This window comes from Anolis sagrei, chromosome 5 (genome assembly GCF_037176765.1).
Source record: "Anolis sagrei isolate rAnoSag1 chromosome 5, rAnoSag1.mat, whole genome shotgun sequence".
NCBI lineage: Eukaryota > Metazoa > Chordata > Lepidosauria > Squamata > Dactyloidae > Anolis > Anolis sagrei.
Genome location: NC_090025.1, coordinates 108,468,648 through 108,491,837, shown reverse-complemented (window position 1 = coordinate 108,491,837; position 23,190 = coordinate 108,468,648). Strand labels below are relative to the sequence as shown.

Genomic DNA, 23,190 nt, shown 5'->3' with positions numbered 1-23,190 from the left:
TTATTTTAGTTCTATCTTTGCTCTATCTTTGCTAATCATTCCAGTATCATGTACCATCTATACATCATCTTGTGGAATTTTTCTCTTGGTATGTAACATCTTGTGAATTTAATCTTTGTTTTCCACATCTGCTTCCCATTTGTCTAGATGACTAGTATGACATGGGATTTTTGAAAACTCCAAGGAATTGGAGTTTATTTGAACACAGGTAATCCTTTGGGTACCCAGCCCTCCTAGCTTGCCCTTCTCATCAGATAGGCTGGGAGGGCTTAGTACCTGAATTTTTTTAGCATTAAACCCTTTGAAACTTTGCAGAAGGAGATCAACACCAGTAACATTATTCATGAACCACAAAGAGGTTTTCCTACCTGTGGTCCCAGTTTAATAACTGTCTTTGGAAAGAGTTTGGTATCTGCTTAACTCAGCTCATTAGACCCAAATTGCAAGATACTCCACTTTGGCAGAAAAAATGAAATGCAAAGATACAGAATGGGTGACGCCTGGCTCGAGAGCAGTACGTGTGAAAAAGATCTTGGAGTCCTCGTGGACAACAAGTTAAACATGAGCCAACAATGTGATGTGGCGGCAAAAAAAGCCAATGGGATTTTGGCCTGCATCAATAGGAGCATAGTGTCTAGACCTAAGGAAGTAATGCTACCCCTCAATTCTGGGCACCACAATTCAAGAGAGATATTGACAAGCTGGAATGTGTCCAGAAGAGGACGACTAAAATGATCAAGGGTCTGGAGAACAAGCCCTATGAGGAGCGGCTTAGGGAACTGGGCATGTTTAGCCTGAAGAAGAGAAGGCTGAGAGGAGATATGATAGCCATGTATAAATATGTGAGAGGAAGCCACAGGGAGGAGGGAGCAAGCTTGTTTTCTGCTTCCTTGGAGACTAGGACGCGGAACAATGGCTTCAAACTACAAGAGAGGAGATTCCATCTGAACATTAGGAAGAACTTCCTGACTGTGAGAGTCATTCAGCAGTGGAACTCTCTGCCTCAGAGTGTGGTGGAGGCTCCTTCTTTGGAAGCTTTTAAGCAGAGGCTGGATGGCCATTTGTCAGGGGTGATTTGAATGCAATATTCCTGCTTCTTGGCAGGGGGTTGGACTGGATGGCCCATGAGGTCTCTTCCAACTCTTTGATTCTATGATTCTATGAAATTGTCTAAGTTGCTTTGTCTTAAAGAAGAAAGCCTGCTGGGCACAGAATTACCAAACTGTAGAATATATATTTTAGCCTTGGGCTTACGTTCTGAATAAAACATTCAAGAGTAGATTAGCATACCTTCTTGGTTAGCTCCTTGATCACCTAAAATAGAGTGTATAGATAGTGGACCTGTTGTTTATTTTGCTTTTGCTTTTATGAGTAATCTAATTTATCGTATTGGTTGCTCTAAATAAGAAAAGAAGCAGTAAACATAGATCTGATGATGGGGTGTGAAAACAATATTGATTAGGCATTGAGCTTGCTGCTGTTTTAATAGTTTTCTTATCTAATGGAATAGGGGATGTCAGGGATGAGAGTTAAAGTTCTCTTGCTACAGATTCACAGTTTTGTTTGGATGTTCTAGGAGTAGCTACTGGTTTGTTCAGTGGCTGTTTTCTTATACAAGTTGATCACATGAGTCTGAGTGGTATCACTTAATTGGCTAATCCATAATCTCTTGTGCCGTGTGTTTCCCCTGCTTTGTGTTCCCATTGCATTAATGGATTTTAGGACTCCTTTCTAAATACAGGCATGCCTCATTTGACAAAGACTAAGACAAAGAAGTTACTTTTTTACAAATTCCTTTTGTGCCTGCCCAGTCTCTTTCCCTCTTTTTCATCTGCCTAGCAGCATCAATATTGGGAGAGTGGTGAAGGAGGGCTGGAAAAACAAATGCCGTATTTACTCAAGTCTAATTTGGCCAGAAAAAGTATGCATTACAGTTGCTGCCTCCTTAGAATTTCTTTTTTAAAACAAAAGTGTTAGAACAGCAAACTGTCCAGCAATGGAAAAGAAACCCTTGTAGTACATCTATGCTGAATAATTTATTTAATTGTCTTGTTTCAATGCTATGGGGTCATGGGGGCTGTAGTTTCACAAGATCTCAAGCCTTCTCTGCCAAAGAATGCTAATGCCTCACCAAACTACAGGATTGCATAGCATTGAGCCATGGCAATTAAATTAGAGATAACACCCATCAAATAGGAGCTCCAGGTGATTCTGAATAACTTTCCCTTTGGCTCACCACTAAGATTACGGTCTTACAGAAATTTAATGCACACTCTAATTTTGGCAACGGAATTTAGCCAAAAAAAAAGTGAGCATTAGATTTGAGTAAATAGTGTTCTTGGCATCAGCCAGTGCTACTGTACCTGTGTGCATGCCTACCTACAATAGGCAAAGTAAACATTAGCTAACCCCAGAATACATTCAAGAAGTTTCATTGTGCTTTTATTAATTTAAGTAAGGCTTACCTGACTTGTATCATTTATTTCACATGTGCTTATAGTTGTTTTGAATACAAAATCTGCCAAAACCCATTGAACTTCTGTGTTGTTGAACTGATGTAGGAACCTATCTCTATTCTTTCTGTAGTACTTCTTTCTCTAGAAGCATTTTTTTGTTTTTGAAGTAATACATTTATATTTTGGATAAAGCAATAGAGGACAATTTATTTTCCAACTCATCAAATGCAAGCCAGAACTACTATTCATAGTTGGAACAGTATAAGAGATCCAGCATGGTATAAACTAGCTTTGGAGGTGAGAATTCAAATTCCATCTCAGCCATAGAAACCCATGGATTACCTTGAACAAGACACACTATCTCAGCTTCTGGTGGGGGAGGGGGGGGAGGAAGGCAACACACCTCTGAACAAATCATGCCAAGATGATCTTGTGATAAGTTTGCCTTGGAATAGACATAAGGCAGTTTACCCATTCTCCTTTATTCCTTTAAATTAATTGGAACTAAGGCCTTAATTCAGGAAGCGAGTATAACAGAGGACCTGGTTGTGCCTTTGGGCAAGCAAAGTTTAATGCAAGCACATAGTGAAAGGTGAAATGGAAACAAGATGAGTTTCTGATACCAAGGTTGTCCATTATTTATTTATTTATTTCCAGTATTTCTACCCTGGCCTTCTCAACCCTCGAAGGGGGACTCAGGATGGCTTCCATTTGGCACAATTTGATGCCATTAAATATAAGAAAGCAATATGACAACAATTAAAACAATAAATAGAACATTAAAACAATTAATTATGGATTATTGTAGACTTTATTTCAAGTTTCTGTATAAGATATGGTTTCGGTTTTATTTTTGCAAACCGGTTGTCTCTTCAATGACCAAGGCATCTTAGCACTGTATCAAACAAAGAAACACAGCATTAAAGAAAAATTGCAATCTTTTGTGTTGTGAGTTCTATGTTCATGGCGAAACACAACTTGGTAACAAGAAAAGCTTAATTATATGTATTTATTTATTGGATTTATACTCTGCTTTCCCCCAAGATAGGACCTATTTCTCATTTTAAAACATTTTGGTATATTTCTGGATTTGTTAATCATGTCCATCAAGGAAAACTTACTATCTTTTCAGAGTTTTCAGCTGGGGTGGACACTACTGAGTTCCAACAGACCCCTCAAATATAATAGTGCAGTAAAAGGCAGGCTTCCACAAGGGCTATATTGACTGGGAGTTATTTATTTATTTATTTTATTTATTTATTGCATTTATTGACCGCCCCTCTCAGCCCGGAGGCGACTCGGGGCGGTGAACAACAACAAGGAAGACAGTGTACAGCGGGTCTAGACATACAAAACAGACAAATACAACACAACATATACTTATACTAAAAATCCGCTTCGTCAAGTCCTGGGGTCATAGCCAAAGTTCGCAGTCCTAATTCATTCCAGTGTCAATTAACTATACTTAGTTGAAGGCCTGCTCAAAGAGCCATGTTTTTAGGCCCCTACGGAAGGCCATCAAGGAGGGTGCCTGTCTAACTTCAACCGGGAGAGTGTTCCACAGCCGGGGGGCCACCACCGAGAAGGCCCGCTCCCTCGTCCCCGCCAGACGTGCCTGTGAGGCGGGCGGGACCGCGAGAAGGGCCTCCCCGGATGATCTCAAGGCCCTCGTGGGCTCGTAGGCCGAGATGCGGTCTGCAAGGTATTTTGGGCCGGAACCGTTTAGGGCTTTGTAGGATAGCACCAGCACCTTAAATTGGGCCCGGTAGCAGATCGGCAGCCAGTGGAGTTGGGACAGCAGAGGCGTTGTATGCTCTCTGCGTCCAGCTCCCGTTAACAACATGGCTGCCGCGCGCTGGACTAGCTGAAGCTTCCGGGCCGTCTTCAAGGGCAGCCCCACGTAGAGAGCGTTGCAGTAGTCGAGGCGGGATGTGACCAAAGCGTGTACCACCGTGGCCAAGTCAGACTTCCCAAGATACGGGCGCAGCTGGCGCACGAGCCTGAGCTGTGCAAATGCTCCCCTGGTCACCGCTGAAACCTGGGGCTCCAGGCTCAGCGATGAGTCCAGGGTCACACCCAAGCTGCGAACCTGCGCCTTCAAGGGGAGTGCGACCCCGTCCAGCACAGGCTGTAACCCTATACCCTGTTCGGCCTTGCGACTGACCAGGAGTACCTCTGTCTTGTCTGGATTTAATTTCAGTTTGTTCGCCCTCATCCAGACCATTACAGCGGCCAGGCACCGGTTCAGGCCTTCGACGGCCTCCTTAGTAGCAGGTGGGAAGGAGTGACAGAGTTGGACGTCATCTGCGTACAGGTGACACCGCACCCCGAAACTCCGGATGATCTCACCCAGCGGCTTCATGTAGATGTTAAACAACAAGGGGGACAAGATGGAGCCCTGAGGAACGCCACAGGTCAACGGCTGCGGCGTTGAACAGGAGTCCCCCAATAACACCTTCTGAGTACGACCCTCCAGGAATGACCGGAGCCACTGCAGAGCAGTGCCCCCAAGGCCCATCCCTGCCAGGCGCCCCAGAAGAATACCGTGGTCGACGGTATCGAAGGCCGCTGAGAGGTCCAGGAGCACCAACAGGGACACACTCCCCCTGTCTAGCTCCCGGCGCAGATCATCCACTAAGGCGACCAAGACCGTCTCGGTACCATGTCCCGGTCTGAAACCAGACTGTGCCGGATCCAGATAATCCGTGTCTCCCAAGAATACCTGGAGTTGTGAGGCCACCACGCTTTCCATGACTTTGCCCAAAAAGGGAAGATTGGAAACAGGCCGAAAGTTGTCCAATTTAGTGGGGTCAAGTGATGGTTTCTTCAACAGCGGCTTTATAATAGCCTGTTTTAGGCTCGCTGGAATCTTGCCCTCCCGAAGGGAGGCATTAACCACCACCGTTACCCACTCGGCCAATCCCCCTCTGGCCTCCTTAAGAAGCCAGGATGGGCAGGGGTCTAGGATGGACGTGGTGGGCCTCATTCCTCCAAGTATCTTGTCCACATCCTCGGGTTTCACAAACTGAAAAGAATCCAACAAAAACTGACAAGCAGGTGCTTGTGTCACATCCACGGAGACTGCATCTAATGTGGCGTCCAGCTCAGAGCGGATCAAAGCGACTTTGTCTGCAAAGAACCGAGCAAATGCTTCACAGCGCGCTGCCGAGTTGTCAGGGCTCCCACCCATGGGAGGAGTTAAAAGACCTCTGACAACCCGGAACAACTCCGCCGGACGGTTTTTTGCAGACGCAATAGTGGCCGCAAAGAAAGTTTTCTTTGCGGCCTTTATTGCCGCGGCATATGCCCTCAAAAAGGACACAAACCGTGTTCGGTTTGACTCGTTTGGGTCCGATCGCCACACGCTCTCTAGAACCCTCTTCCTTCGCTTCATCGCTGCCAGCTCCTCAGTGAACCAAGGAGCTGGTTTAGCTCGGTTACTTGAGAGGGGACGTTCCGGAGCGATCTTGTCAATAGCCCTGGTCATCTCCCCATTCCAGAGAGCGACCAAGGCCTCGACATTATCACCTACCGCGGTGGCGGGAAACTCCCCAAGAGCCGTCAGGAATCCGTCCGGATCCATAAGCCTCCTGGGGCGGACCATCTTAATGGGTCCTCCACCCTTGCGGAGGGTAGGGGGCGCAGTGAGCCTAAATCTAATCAGGAAGTGGTCGGTCCATGGCAACGGAGAGATGGACAACTCCTCCACACCGCCACCCTGCTCCCATCCCTGACAGAAAACCAAGTCCAATGTGTGTCCAGCACAGTGGGTGGGGCCAGTTATTTGTTGGGACAGCCCCATGGTTGCCATGGCAGACATGAAGTCCTGAGCCGCACCTGTGAGGGTTGCCTCGGCATGGATGTTGAAGTCCCCCAGCACAAGGAGCCGTTGGGACTCCACAGCCAGGCTCGAGACCACCCCCGCTAGCTCAGGAAGGGAGACTGTAGTGCAGCGAGGTGGACGGTACACTAGCAGAATCCCTATTCTGTCCCGGTCACCCACCCTCAGGTGGACGCATTCGAAATTTGTGGTCTGCGGGATGGGGCTCCTGGTTAGATGGATGGAATCTCTGTAGACTACTGCGACCCCGCCTCCCCGTCCTCCGGCTCTAGATTGGTGTTGCACGGAGAAACCTGGAGGACAAAGCTGGGAGAGATTTACGCCCCCCGCTTCATCCAGCCAGGTCTCCGTGATGCACGCCAGATCTGCCCGCTCCTCCAGGATTAAGTCCTGAATCCAAGTTGTTTTTCCGTTGACAGACCTGGCGTTCAACAACACCACCTTCAAGCCAGAGGGCCCGCTCACCTGGTTACACCAAATTCCCTTAGGAGACCTATTGGGAATAGTTAATTTGGGGAAGCGGTCCGAATTAGGCCGAATTCGTGGTCTCCTTCTCCCGCATCTCCTCCTTCCCACCACGACCTCTATGGGGGCCCCTCGGCTAGTGGAACATCTCCCCCCCTCCATGCCGCAGTTATGAGCCATAAGAGTATTTTCTCCTATGCTTGTTGTTAACCTTATTAGTTCTTGCCAGCATCCCCTCTCCCCCTCCTCCCCCCTCCCCACCACACTCTCAATCCCAGGCTCCGGGCCACCTCTTCTTCCGCCCCCTCCACCACACCAGAGCAGCGTAAACAGTATCCAAAGGGGGGCAGGGGGCCACATGGGTAGCGGCGATTCGGATGGTGGTATCAATATAGCCAGTTCTTAAAGTGCAAGATATCGCCAGGTCTTAAAGTGCCAATTCTTAAAGTTCTTAAAGTGCAAAAATTTCGGGAATGGTCCGTCAATAATCAAGGATGATCGTAAATTTCTTAGCAGCAACACACATTCAACGTTCGACACACATTGATGAGTGCTAGATCTAAGGTGCTCTACTTAACGGTAAAAGTGCGGCACAGAGGGATAGGGAAGGGGTGAAAGTGCTGATGCAATCTAGCAGCAGAAAGCCGGCGCCTAGATGTTCTAAATCGTTCTTATTACAATGATAGCAATGACAACAGGACTACCGGACAGTGTTGGTTGGTAATTATACGACTACCCGTATGCGATAATGGTGGTAGTTAACTAAAATTGCTATGACCCCAATAGGACTTAGACGGTTGGAAAATCAGCGGATAAGCTTCCGGAGTTGATATCTCGGGAGTGGGGCAGCATAGGTGGTTATTCACACTTGCTCAGTAGAGCACTCGGTCTCTCCTCCGACCAGTTAGTTGGTACTAATGCAGAGGAGGCCGGGCCCAAAAACCTACATGGGCCAACTCGAGGTCTACACAATATTAGGTCTACACAATATTAGCACAAGGACCACACAATATTAGGCCAGCGCCAGGTGTTTACACAGGTCTACACAATATTAGGGCTACACAATCTTAGCACAAAGGTCTAGGTGTTTACACAGGTCTACACAATATTAGGACTACACAATCTTAGCACAAAGGTCTACACAATATTAGGCCACAATATTGTGGCAAGGTGGCAAGTCAGTTGGCGATAGCCACGATGGAAGGCGGCCGCACTGGCGAGGTCACCCCGGTCGCTGCAGCGATGACAATAGGACGACAATCGCGATGGAGAGGCGAGGCGTCTAAGAAGCTGCAGCAGGTGGCTCAGCCCAGCAGCTCCGCGATGATCCGGCTGCAGGAGGGCAATGGTGAAAGGAGAGGCGAGCGCCCAAAGCCTGACAACGGCCCAAGAGGCCCAGCAGCAGCAGCAGCCGCAACGGACCACGCCCAGGCCGCAGCGGCGACCCGGCCAAACAAGGCCGCAGCAGCGGGCCCGTCAAGCCGGACACCAGGCAACGCCCGCCCCGGCCCGGCAGTTCAGCCGCGATTCAGCGCTTCGGCGCTTCGGCGGCGGCAGCAGCAGCGGCCGCAAACGGCCAGGCAGCTCGACAACTCACCAGCCCTACGAAGCCAACAACGGCGGCGGTGACAATGGCGGTGGGCGGTGAGCCGGCAGACAGCCCGGAGATCTTCCAGTAGTGGCCGCAGTGGTGGTACGAAGCCAAACGGCCGCGGCGGCGGCAGCAGTGGCGGCGGCAACGGCGGTGGGCCGACGGTGGGCCGACAAACAGCCCAGAAATCCACCCACAGTCTGGCGGCCTCTGTAGCGGCAGCGAGCAGCCTAATAGAGGGCGCCAAGATGGCGGCTGCAGCAGCAAGGAGGCTGGGCGGCAAGCGGCAAAGCGGCAAAGCGGCAGCTCAGCCCGGAGGCAGCCCGGCAGGGTCGCCCAGCAACGGCCGAGCAACGATATTCGCCGCTCCTCAGTGGCCAAAGTTCCCCAGCCAAGTTGTTAAGTTTCCGCGGCTCCGCGTCTTGGGTGTTACAATGGCGGCGGCGGCGTTCACAGCGCTCGCCCGCCCGCCTCCGCCTCCGCCTCCTGGTCTGCACTCCCTTGTGCTCCGGTCTCCAGACCTCCGATCTTCCTGGCCCAATGGTGTGCTGGCCTTCACGCTCCCCTAATTTTGGTGGTCGTAGGGGGTGAGTACTCCAGGGATTTCCCTGGATTACCTTCTTTTAGGGGCGCAGCTCCGTGTTGTTGCTGCTGCCCGCCATGGCCGGAACCGGAAGCCTCTTATGCAAATTATAGTTCAGTTTATCTTGAGGGGGGGGGGGATAAGGGCTAGAAACTTACTTTAAAAAATCAGATACTTAGGAAGCTGAAGCCTGCACCTATTAGAGCTCATTTGTTCCCAAACAATAGAATAATCACATTGGTGAAGAAGCACCATGCCAAAATCTGCATTTGTAAACTATAGTATATTCTCATGGTATTTCTTTCTAACAGCTAGAATGAGGGTTCAAAGGAAGCAGAACATTAAAATGGTATTGCTTTTTATATGTTTGTTTGGTATCATATTTTTTGTATTCCGAAGAATGAGTAAGATCATCCTCTGGGTATGTAAAATAGTTTTGGTTGTTTTTGAAATGGCAAGCTCTGTATGTTCTGTATCAGAAGAATTACAGATGAAGGCATGTCGTGTTTTTGCTTCAATGAAGATTAATAAAGGGCGAAGTGATCATCAGTAGGCTCATTGCTCAGCACTTCCCTGAAGCACGGTGTCAATGTTGTGTAGGCTAGTGTGCAGCATAGTTTGACTTGAGTATGGCTGAAAAGGACGCATTTTGCTTGTTGTGTCCCTGCCAGATACTAGTGAGTTAAATTAGTAACTTGCTTTTCCTATGGGAGATAGCAACATGTACCTAGTTAGCCTGCATAGATGCTGGTGTTTGGAATCACAAACATCAGTCTGTTCAGTGTTTATTTTTTCTCTCCCCACATACTGTGAATGGAGGAATTATGGGGTCTGTAACCTGTAGCTACATTATGCATGCACAATAGCATCCCTGCATCCAGTAAAATGAATGATGTATTTTAAAAATGAAAGTACATCTTTTACATTTTAATGTGATTTTTTAAAAACTCCTTGCTCTGCAGTTTCCTGGAAGAAAACATTGTGTGCGTGTGTAATGTGTATTCCTATCTGGATTGAAGTGGCATCTGGGGGCTGATGGCGGCATATATTGGTGGGTGTCATGCCATTAAAAAAATCACTAGTACTTGCTGGGGTGTGTCTTTAGCATTAGTTTCGGTGATCTCATTTATTACTTTATTAATAAAGGTACTGTTCATCTCATGTCTGAGCTTCATGGGATCAGGTGGCAGCCTCAAGGAGAAGGAAAATGAAAAATGAGGTGCTTGGCTCCTTCTCTTCAGGGCTGTCATCTGCTCCCCAGCCAAGTATAGCCGTGGGATCAACATTAAGGGAGTAGGTCAAGGCCCTCAAGGTTAAGTGCACCTTTTCCTTGGAACCGCTATGCAAGTATGGTTGCACATTTTTCTGCTTCAGCTGTTCTTCCTTTTCAGCAGTTGTTATCCTTGTTTATTTCCATAGTGTCTATCAAGCACCACTGATAATATGCAGGGTTTTTTAAAGATGACATAAGTGAGTCTGTACCTCTTCTAAGGAGATTACAGAGTTGATAGTGAAAGGAATCCACAAAAGCATTTAGTGCTTGATTCTGGCAGGTGTTTAGAGCAGGCCAGTAGTTTTCATGCTTGAATCCCCAGATCCCGTTGTACCTAACTCTCATAGGGCTTGAGGTCCTTAGTATGTCTGGTGGCAAATTTTTGGGAACCAAATAGAAAAAATTACAGGGATGCTAATTAGAAATCGGACAAAGTTCAGAGCAAAAGGGCACGAATATGGCTTTCTCAGAATACGTTGCACAGATAGATCTCTGAGCTTTGTGGTTGACCTGGAAGGTAGATGATGTGTTGATGGCAACTGCAGTTTCTGCTTCAGTGAAGCAGGAAAAGGCTTTTGGTTGGAGTCCAGAAAATGTTTATATAGGATGTAGATCTGAGAAAGGTAAAAACAGCTTGCTTAACTAAAGCGAGGTGGGGGTGGGGGTGGGGTGGAGAAGAATGATGCCCTGCTTATGTTGTTAAGCATGTCCCTGTTTAGTCATTTATTTATATCCATGTATTATGCCTGGCAATGCTTTTCTAGGGTCCATAGCCTATTGTTTGTGATGCTGCTTGATTGCTCTTGAGATTTTTTTTTACTTGTGCATACTTAGATCTTCTGAAATCAGCCACAATGATATGCTGTCATTGTGATAAAGCTGTGATCTTCAGATTGTGTTTTGGGGAACTGAGAGATCATTCAGAGAGACATTGAATGGAAATTTCTTTAAAGAAAATACCTAATAGTGGTTGGCTGACTACTAGATTACCCTCTTGCTGATGCTAACTGATATTGTTTGGAAAGAGGATAATGTGTACACTCTACTGTGAATATAATTCCAGTGTGGTGACTTCTGTGACCTGACCAACCTTGGAGCCACTGCCCCTTGGGTCCTTAAAGCTAACTGCCCTTCCACAGTATACTGGAATAAAAAAAAGCCATTCAGGCATTCCTGGGCATATATTTCGAAAAAGGTTCCCTTAAGACAGAAGTTTTGAAAGCCACTGTGGTAGAACATTAATGCAGGTTGATAAATGCTTAATTTCAAATATTGTCAAGGGAAAGTGCTTCATTAAAAGTGGCTGCAACAGAACATCAGACAAATTGCAGCTTTCCTCAGGACAGATCGGTGGCGTCCTTAAAGGCTGTCTCATGAATTAACTAATTATTCTAATAGATGCTGTATGGGAGGTCTGTATAGGAGAAAAATTAGGCATGGATTCAAAACAAGTAATCAATTATATTTTAAAAATATTCAGAAGAGAAGTGTGGTGGTAAAATGAAGTTATGGGGAGTTTTTCTACAGGCAGGTGTGGTATTTTGGTAAGGTACTTGAAGATGTGCATAGTTTTTGTTTTTTGTATAATGTTTCTCAGGACAGGAGTAGCACTGAACAGAGTGCATGGACTGTTCCAGTGAATGTGTATTTATTTGTAGATGCTAGGGCTGTGCATAATTTTGTTTGTGCCTTGTTTGTCATATCTATTTTGTAAGATTTATACATATGACTCGATATTAAGATACATGAGAGGCTCTTTCCCCAAAAGGGGTGGCAAGGGAGGCCCAGGGCCAGCAGGCAGGAGGGAGGGATGCCCGACTGTATGCCCGGACAAGGAGGATCCCTCCAGTTCATGGCCGGCCCAGAGAGAAAAAGGCAGAGGCAACACTCGCATTGAGGCTTTAATGCAGGAAGAGAGCAGAATTCTGGAAAATGTAATTTAGGGCAGGGCCTTTTGAATTTTCTGCGACAGGTTTCCCTGCTTTCCCAAACTACATTCCCAGAATTCTGCTTATTACCTTGTACTTCCTCTCCCTCTCCTCCTCTTTGAAAGTTTTGGTGGGGAGAAACCCATGTTCATTCTGTAAAGGAATTTTGAGATAAAAGGGGATTTTGTGAATTGAATCAACCCTGAGAAGTAGACAAAATTGAGATGCTTTACCTAGTAGGTTTCCTGTTGTTGGACATCTGTTGGGGGTGCTTTGACTGCACTTTTTCTGCCTGGCAGAAGAGGGTTGGGGTCTTCCAGTGAAGTAGTTCTGTTAAGTTTGTGTTGATTTAAATTCCCTAAAAATCAGTGGATGTGCAATTTTTTCTGAAACTGGGGGGGGGGGGGGGGGGGGAGAGAAGAATGATGCCCTGCTTATGTTGTATCATTGAAAATATAAATTACCTCTTGTAGTTTTTTGAGGGAGAAAGGAGTCCCAGAAGCTTTTCCCCATGTGCAATTACATGATAAAAAAGTAATGAAAAAATCATTATATCATTATAGTTACAATACAGACACTTTAAGACATGGGTCCTCAAACTAAGGCCCGGGGGACAAATATGGCCCTCCAAGGTCATTTATCTGGCCCTCACTCAGGGTCAACCTAAGTCTGAAACTACTTGAAATCACACAACAACAATAACAACAATCCTATCTCATCAGCCAAAAGGAGGCACACACTTCTCATTGAAATAATAACAAGTTTATACTTGTTAAAATTGTTCTTCATTTTAATTATTGTATTGTTTTTACGTGTTTTTTGCACTGCTAATGAGATATGTGCAGTGTGCATAGGAATTCATGTATGTGTTCTTCAAATTATAATCCGGCCCTCCAAGAGTTTGAGAGACTGTGACCTGGCCCTCTTTAAAAAGTTTGTGGACAGGGTGGAGTCTGAGACATTTCAATAGCTGATATACCATTGTATACAGATCCTCATCTGTTTTCTTTATCTATGGAACAGCATTTGCTGCTTCAATTTTGCAGCTTCAGATGGCATGTGCAGCTCATTTGAGGAAGGCTGAGAGACAATTAATGGAGCAATAAGGAGGAAGTATCGCATTCTTCCCAAAGGGTGGAGGGTACTGTTGGACATATGGGGTGGAATGAGGCCCAGGGCCCCAGCAAATACCCTCAAAGCTGACCAGTAGTTTCAGGTTTGCTTGTTCATTCCATAACAAGCAGTGAAGATTGGACTTTGTAGTAGGGTTTTTATTGGTCTCTACTATGCATTTGGTAGCACTTATAACATTCTTGGGAAACACTTTTCTTTAAATTCCGTTAAACCAGCCAGTGTGGTGTAGTGGTTTGAGTGTTGGAGTAGGACATTAGGAGAAGAGGGTTTGGATTTCTATTTGCCATGCAAACCCTCTGGACGATCTTGGGCAGGTCACATACTCTCAGCTGCAGAAAAAGGCAAGGCCCCAGAGAAAGGCAAGGACACAATCAAAGCCACCAAAGTACTATATATCTTGAAATTTATGGTTAATTCCTCCCACCCCATTATAATGACAAATTAAGAACAAAATCTGTCAAGACAACCCTGTGATAAGTTCACCTTAGGGTTGCTGTAACTCAGAACTGACTTCAAGGCACACAGTAACAACATTCCTTGAAAAGGCTTTTCATTTTCTAGGATATAGCTTTTGAATGTCCTTGACTGAAGTGATGATCAAACAGAGGCAAATTTACATTAAACCTATGAATCCAAACCAATCTTGCCTCTACTGGTAACTTCAATGAATATTTATAATAAATGCTGTCATTTCCAAAAGAATTGGAAGCAATTTGTGTCATTCATAGTTGTCAGAAGGAAACTATGTCAGAAAGTTGAAACAATTATTTTACTGATGGGTTGTGTTGGTATGCTGATAGTATCACTTGATGCTTTCAAATGGGATTGTACAATACATTAAAAATGTGTGTTTTTATGGCTTTTTTGTTACCAAGGAAACAAAATGCCCATTAAAATAAGAGAATGCTAATCAGATTTCCCCCTCCCTCTTTACAGTAGGATTTATACAGTAAGCCTTCAGCTTATTTAGTTTCCCCAGGTAGAGTGTATGAAACACTGTAATGATAACAGAGAGCAGTTTCTATATCTTGTCTTCCACTTTCTCCAAGATTCAGATCTGTTCTTCTGTAAGAGAATTAAACCTTCTAGCATTTATGATGCAAGGATTTTCTAATCAGCATTCAGATTGCTTAGATGGCTGTAAAGGGTCATCAGAAAATCTGAAGGTAGGAGAGAGTTGACCATTATTTCAAGTTGCCCCCATGAGGTAAAGAGAGCCAGAAGAGTTCAAAGGCATTGTGCTACTGAATCCCTTTTTCCAGGAGCAGCAGAACAGTGGAAGAGGGCTGCTATTTGTCAGGGCTTGTGCAAAAGATCTCTGCTGATACTGGCTGGCCTCTCAAAAGTAGGATGGTATTCTAGATGGATTGTTTGTAGTTGTTGAAAAGTGCACCATAAAATGAAGCAGCTTTGTGTTTCTAGTCAATGTATGTGATTTTAGCTGTAGTATATCCCTGAAAATGGACCTGTTTCTTGCAGACAGGGAAAATCTCATTGCTCTGCTATCAAACATGCATCCTCTTTTAATTTAGTCTCTTCTACTTCATTTTTAGGTTCACACAAGATGAGATTTTAATTGCTATTTCTTTATCCACAGCCCATTATACTTCTTGAAATTAATAAATAGAATTCTGTCTTCAACAAGAATTACATTCTGTGTTAATAGATTTGAGAGAAAGGGAAGGATAGTGTTATGGGGGCTAGATACCTGAAAGCACTCATTGATTCAGGAACATTTTTTATCAAAAGAGAATTGTGTGTTGGTGTTCCTATTTTTTCCAACCAAGGGTATTCAGAGATGTAGCCTTCCTGATGTGTAAATTAAAGAAAAGAGATCTAGGTGAGAGGATATAAGAAGTGTTGTCAAAGCAGGACAATTCCAGTTTCGAATGGTCCTTGTCTCTTTGGAGCAAGACATTTCAAAGCCTCCCATCTGGACGTGAACCAGGGAAATTACTTGCTTCCCTGTGCATTGTTCAAAACAACTGTAACTATTTATTTATATTCAATCCTTTTCCCCTACCTGGAACTCAAAGAAACTTACAAAACTTAACATTATTGATACTTATAAAGATACAAATTAAAGACACATATGAAGTTATACTGTATTTATTATTTAAGTAAACTGTGTATCAAATTAAAAACAGTTAAAATGTATCCATTAGAAAGAGAAAAAATGAAAGTCTATCAAGAACCCTTTCCTTGTTAATCAACTGCCAAAGGATTGCTAAAGGCTAAAGTATTTTCAATTGCCTGTGGAAAGAGAGAGGCAATGTAATCTCCTTTGGAGATGAATTCCAGTGCTCCCACCAGACATGCCACTGAGATCCATGCTCCCACCAGACATGGATGTGTTGGTGGTAGAAGCAAGAGAGGAACCACCTCAACAAGTTTCAAAGCCCAGGTAGGCTTGTATGAGAAACACGGGCCTGTTCTGGGTAGGGCTTTGTAATCCACAAAACTTCAAGTTTTTGTGAACATTAGCTGAATATGGTAACACAATGACAGGAGAGGCAGTTTAAAAGACATTTTGTAAAATGACTTTTTTTATTTTGAGACTGGTAAAAAGTAGCAAAGTGCCATTTTTGTTGCAAACAGTTTTGTGGTCTGTGCACTTAACAACTTTTGGACACACTGCATGTTCATAGACTCAGGTCTGTCTACATTGCTGCTGGTTTTCTCTGATTCTTTTATATGAAAAGTCATTGGAGAACTAGAGCCAAACATGAGATATGCATTGTTTCAGGACTTGCTCTACTTGTGTTGTGCTCTTTCTAATCAGTTTTGAAAGTTCAGAACAAATTTTCTGTTCTCTTTCTTTATAACAAATAAACAAAACAAAAAGTTTAAATTATGCAGGTCCTGGTCCACTTATTTTCTCATACTTGCCACTGAGATGACAAAAATAATTGCTGAAAGGAAAGCACATCTTGTGTTCTTAAATGTTAATACCTGCTAAAAGTTGTACAGGTTATATGGAATTCAAAAATCCAAAACACCCCAAAATCCAAAATAGTGAGGTACCATTTTCAAGATGTTATGTCCATTGTGTCTATTATGTAGGTATATGTAAATATAGGTCTGCAATATCTGAAAAATTCCCCAACCCAAAACACTTTTAGTTGCAAACATTTCAGATACTCAGTCTATATGTGTCCAAGGAACTAAAGTTCTGTTCTGTTCTAAGTTTCTTAACACTTTAAAAAATAACAGGTTTTGCTTGGTACATATAGGTTTTTGAGGACTCTTACATCAGATGCAGGGAGAGTCTGCGCATAGTTCTGGTGACATTCCATGTAAGTTTACATAAATGAATCAGACATTGATAACGTAGGTGGCTGGATTGTGCCAACCATTGTTGAGAGGAAGAATAAGATCGGTCACGTGTCAAGTACTTCCAGGCGTGTCTTCAGTTTGATTGACATTCTGAAATGCTTCTTAAGACTAGTCAATAAATGCTGCATGCATCTATATTAGTGCAAGGTGTATGTGTGTGTGTGTTATATTAATGAGGTTTTTACATGTGTACATTCTTGAGTTTTTATTTTATTTTGCTTCCTGTAAAACTGTAAAAGGCCACACAAATGCTGTCCATAAATATGGTGTGTTGTATACTGATCATGTCTGAACTGGATATAGATTATTAAATGTTTTAAACAGGGCGACTGCTCTAATGTAAATGCAGTGTATATTACAGCAAGTGTTAGGTCATTTTTTAAAATTAGAATCAGATTTTAAAATTCAGCTGTAACACTCATATGTTTTTGTAGTGCAAAATGCTTATTTAAATACTGTATTTGGTATTCAACTGTTGTCCCATGTGCTGTGACAAGGGACCTTTTCATCCATGGTTGTTAAACATTAATGACCTAAGAAAGGATTCTTATCAGTTTTGCAGATGATAAATATCTGGAAGGGATTGCAAACAACTAGTATCTTGCAATTTTAGCATAAACTAAGTAGCTAAAATTATATCTATCAAATTGTGTGAATTGGTATGTCAAAATGAAATAAAATTTAATAAGCATGCAAAAAGGAAGAGTGAAAAATACAAATACAAGGTGCTTTAGCACTAGGGATATTTGTGTTTTCATGTAGATAGTAAATGCTTCAGTGTAGGAAAAGGCATAGAATTGTTGTTGAAGCTTCTCCCTGTTTGCAGAAGAGACAACATACTCCCTCTGCAATGGGCTGTGTTATGTGGTTTGTACTCCTTGACTTCATGGTAAGACAGAAAGGGAAGGACTACTCATGGGCAAGTACTTATTTTCTTAATTTAGGCCTTTTTCTGCACCATTTCATTATCAAAGGTCTTCCCAAGTTAGTTCACAGATAAAAGCATATAAATAATCTAAAGTAAAGAACACTAAATGTAATACATAGCTGAATAAATAAAAAGGCAGCAGGTGGAATTTTATATCTGCAATCTTATTTTTTTGAAAGTGCATTAGAATAGCAGAGACTCCCAGGCATGTTTAATAGAGGTGTGTGAAATGGTTGAAATCTAGTTAGTCATTCATTGTGGAGATTTGGATGGCCCCCACTTCGATTTGTAAAAATTCAGAGGGATCCCGTTTTGATTTGTAATCAGAATCACTGAGTTTCATAACTGCTTTGTTAAGATTAGTTCCATTAGCAGCAATGGGGGAAAGTGTGAGGCTCATTTCTGCATCATTTTTATGGCTATCAGGATAAAACTTGGCACACTTGTAGACAACTTTTACAACTTTAAGCCTGCCAAGTTTCAGAACATTTCAGTCACCCACTATTTAGGACATGTTTAAATTTTTTACAAATAATCTTTTTCTTTTAACTACAAAAAAAGGATCCCCTTGAATTTCTGTACAATGAAACAACATAAGCAGAGCATCAATCATGCAAAATTTCAGAAGGATTCATTCCAGGATTTTTTCAAAGTTGTTTCAATTTAAAAATTATTTAAAAAAAAACTAAAGAGGTATCAACTCAAATTATAGCACAGTGAAATAACATGAGCAGGGCAGCAAGCCTGCCAAGTTTCAAAACAATCAGTCTATCCACTGACTTTAAAGATTTTCATCAATGTGATTAACCTGCATTGGGAATTTTACATAGGAAGTCCCAAATTCCCCTCTTCTGGCACAAGTGGAATCCTGGAAATGTAATTTAGGGTGAGGCTTTTTGAATATTCTGCTACAGAGGTCTTCCCAAACTACATTTCCCAGAATTTTGCTCGTACCAGAAAAATGGGGCTGTGGGTTGGAGTTGGATAATTTCAACAGAGGAAAGTTACGGTCTGGATATGAATGGACAAAAAAAAAAAAAACACCAACAGAATAATCAAAAAGTTACTATAAGTTTACATTTTACAAAACACACAGAAACAGAACAGACCTTCAAATAATACACATTTCTTTATCTCTTTCCCACAAATGCCACACCACAGAAGACAGAGAGGAGCATATATAAGACCAGCTTTGCAGAAAATCACGTGATTTGACGTTCTTTTTCTGATTGGCTGACAAGGAAAAAAAACAGCAAGCAGCTGCCTTTGTCGATCACATTAGCCCCCTCCCACCCCCAGGCTATAGGTGATGGGGTGACTTTTTCATTGAAAAAAAAATCTCTAAAACAACAAATCTTTTACTAATCTCTTTGAAAGTTTCAGAGGCTTGTGTTTCAATTTGTAAATGCTTTGGAAGGAATCCTTTCCCATTAGTAGTTCAGAAGCTTGTATTTATGAATAATCCGAATCTCCAAATTACGAAGCAGAGCTCCGAAACTTTGCAGACCCCTCATGTTTAATAGCAGTCAGAGAGGACCCAAAGGTGCACCTTTTGGGAGGGCATTTTACAGGGATACCATTGCAACAGTGCCATGCCTTTTGCTGGCAATCTGTGGGAAGAGCCTCTGCCACTTGTATTACAGACTCGATGAGTCATTTGAAGGCATTCCTTCAGATAACCTAATCTTGAACTGTTCAGAGCTTTAGAGATAATCACCAGCACTTTGAAATGGTTCTGGAAATAAAATGGTGACAACTATAGTTGGCTGAGAATTGGTTTTTATCAGGCTTGGTTGTTTGACTTCCATAAGTAGTTGGGCTGCTGCCTTTTTATAATAGATCCGATTTACAGGATTTTTTAAATTGAAGCAAGATACTTTTATATATCTAACTGATTACCACAAGTTGTATATTGATAGGAATGTATTTAATTCTTTGGTACTTAACCATAGATGAGCCTCCTCCAATCTAGTGTCCTCTTGGATCTATTAAACTGCAGCTTCCATCATCCGTAGGTAGTTGCCTCTTGTCCCATTTACACTGACAGTTTAATGCGGTTGAAAGCTAGTGTCAAACTGTGGTGTCCAGACAACAAACCCTCACAAAGGTGTGTGAAAGAAAGCTTTTAATATGCATTAGTGCACTGTGGTTTGTGTAATCACCATCTAGGCCTCAAATAGGTTCCAGGATTTTCTATGTAATCATTTGAAAAGCCAAGCTACTTTTGTACTGAATTGAAATGACATTCAATGGTCAGTGTAGATGGATCCATAGGCAGCCCTGCTATAGAATGACCAATATTTTCACCCTGTTTTCAAGTTCTTCAACAATTCAATGATATGTAAATTGAATATCTTGTATTTGTAGAATGAAATGTAGTGGAAAAAATGCCTTTTAAAAAGCTTATTTAGAAAGTAAAAAATAACACAGTCCTCCAGACAAAATGAAAAATGTTAGTTACAGATAGTAGCCATACGTTTAGAAACTATCAAGTTGAAACAGGCTATGGTATCTGCAACAGCACCCTCAGCTGAACTCTTGTCCTTAATCTCCTTCAAATCCCTGCCAGATGGTGGTTTGGAGAAAGAACTTGAGTTAGCCATAAAAGAAAAAGTTGTTGAAAATGGCATGGACCTACAGAATTATCAACTATATGGCATAGTTACTATTTTAAGTTCCTTTTATTGTCTGTGTGCTTATTTTAGCCGAGCCAGCATGTTGTAGAATTTTGGCAATGTCTTGTCTATCCTATTCTCTGTTCTTTTAGCAAACCCGCCATCATGATTATGAGGACGAAAGTTGTGGGATTTTTGTATGGATAAGTATTCAAATTATATGAGCCCCTAATTCTGCTAATATAGATTTTACATTTAAATGCAGATGTGGCCCGAGTGATGGCAGTGACTTTTGTTTAAAACGTGTGTGCCTTTTTAGTAGTTTCACTGGTATTATAGCATGGTGTAAACCCAGGTTTGTCATAGAATGTGTATTCACCAGGGAGATACAGCTCATTTATGCAACTTTTTTTGCAAACATTGCTGTCATCAACACACTCCACATTTTTATGTTGTATGCCCAAATTTTATTTCAACATTCGGTATTGTTGTGTGCCTTCAAGTCACTGCTGATTTGGGGTGATCCCAGAGCTAAATTACCATGAGGTATTCTTAGCAATATTTGTTCAAAGGGGGTTCACCTTTGTTTTCCTTTGAGGCTGAGAGAGTGTGACTTACCCAAAGTCACCCAGTGAGTTTTCATGGCAGGGTGGGGATTTAGACCCTGGTTTCTAAAATCATAGTCCAACACTCAGACCACTACACCACATTGGTTGTCATTGAAGCATTTGCCATTTGTAAATGTATTGTAGAAGGACCCCATTTATCTTTATCTTTCCATGCTGTGGAGGCAGCTCTTCTTAAATTTTTCCACTCACAAGCCCTTTCAATCAAAAAAAATATGTATTTGACTCCAGATATATGAAATAGACATAAAATCAAATATGTATTGGTGATAAATCAACATTTGCAAGGTTTGTTACACAGGCTGATTTTCCTTTTTATTAGAAATAGCTAAAGCATGTTTTCAGAGCCCACTGTAAACACTGCACTACAGATTTGTGTAAGTGTCTCAAACAGCCACTAGGTGACATTTTTTCGTCACCCTAACATTGAGCTAAGTGGACTCCATTTAGGGTCAGAACCCACAGGTTGAGAAGCATTACTGTAAAGGAACTGTAACTGCAGTGGGTGGGTTGTGGTTCCAGTGCTCTGCATAATTGAGAACTTTGTTTATAGTAATAGTAATTTACCAATGTTGGTGGCATAAAAGGGGTTCTTGAGGGTTGCTGTGAGTTTTCTGGGCTGTATGGGCATGTTCCAGAAGCATTCTCTCCTGAGGGATTTTTTTAAAAGTGTGGTTTTGACCTATATCACCACTAAACCAGTGATTCCCAATCTTCCTAATGCCGCAACACCTTAAAACATTTCCTCATGTTGTGGTGACCCCCAACCATAAAATTATTTTGTTGCTACTTCATAACTGTAATTTTGCTACTGTTATGAATCATAATGTAAATATCTGATATGCAGGATGTATTTGCATTCACTGGACCAAATTTGGCACCAATACCCAATATGCCCAAATTTGAATAGTGGTGGGGTTGGGGGGAATTGATTTTGTCATTTGGGAGTAGTAGTTGCTGGGACTAATAGTTAACCTATAATCAAAGAGCATTTTGAACTCCACCAATAAGGGAATTGAACCAAACTTGGCACACAGAATTCCCATGACCAACAGAAAATACTGGAAGGGATTGGTGGGTATTGACCTTGAGTTTTGGAGTAGGTTACCTACATCCAGAGATTCCAATAATGATGGGTTGGACCAAACTTAGCATGAATGCTAAATATGCCAAAATGTGAACCCTGGTGGAGTTTAGGGAAACTAGACCTTGACATTTGGGAGTTGTAGTTGTTGGGATTTATAGTTCACCTACAATCAAAGAGCATTCTAATCTCAGCCCACAATGGATCTGCATCAAATTTGGCATACTACCTACATGGCCAACATTGCATACTGGTGATGTAGGGGGGAGCTATTTTTTAAATTTTGGAGTTGTAGTTCACCAACACTCAGAGAATACTCTGTACCAAACTGGTGATGGAACTAGTAACCTTGCCACACAGAACTTGTCTCAGAAACAGCCCTCCCTAGGCCAGCCAATCACAGTGGAAGAGGGCTTTTGGTGAGAGGATTTGCTGTCTGCTTCCAAAAAGGAAGAGAAGGTCAGGCGGAGAGATCTTCAGCTTTCTCTGCCAAATGTGCATCTAAGACCATCAGAAATATGTGTTTTCTGATGGTCCCTGAAACCCCCTCGCAACTCCCCCAGAGGTCCGAACTCCCAGGTTGAGAAACGCTGCACTAGCCTTTTTGAATTTTCAGACAGAAAGGCAAGTGCTTTTGATTCATAATCCAGCCATACTCCATGCCAGCCTGAGAGCATTCAGTATCTAAAGGGACTTGTTATTCCTAGAATTCTGCTTTGGCATTGAGTGGACAACTGTTTGAAGTTCTTAGCGCTTCCTAATAAACCAGAGCTCATAGTTTTATGTCTGTGTTTGTTTACAATGCAGTTGTAAGAATGACTAAGATCATAAATGTGAACTGTTCTAAGTATTAGAATGTCCTGTTGGGTAGTTTTAAATTCTTTAAAAAAACAAATCAGAGTTAAATTATGAGGACAGTTTCATGCCATCCTAGCTGTTTTCCTGTGTGAACCATTCTCGATCATTTTGCTAGTTCAATGTATTTGATCGGGGAACTCCATTTCAGTGCAGGCAGCAGTGTTTGGATGACCTCAGACTTTAGGACACAGAGTTTTAAAAAGCTTTGCCGATATCACCAGTGCTGTATTGAGATGGAAGACGCTTTACAATCTGAGAAGCCCCTATATATTAGCTGAACTGTTTACTTGTCATCCACTCAACTAAAGCTTTCCTGGCAGAGGAATTGTGTTCCAATTTCTTGTGGGTACTTAAGTGTCTTGAGAGATTATCACTAAGCCTTTGTTCTCTCTTGGTGTATCTTTAGGCTGTGTTGTGTTCAAAGGCAAACCATATTGTCTTATTGCCACTGGTCCAGATTTCTCTGTGTGAA

General features: G+C 42.6%; 1 protein-coding gene across 13 annotated transcripts in view; it reads left to right on the top strand.

Annotated features, from left to right (window-relative positions):
• The window catches only part of PROM1 (prominin 1), a 109,542-nt gene that overhangs the window by 24,190 nt on the left and 62,162 nt on the right, over window positions 1-23,190 (top strand). The window lies entirely within an intron of this gene.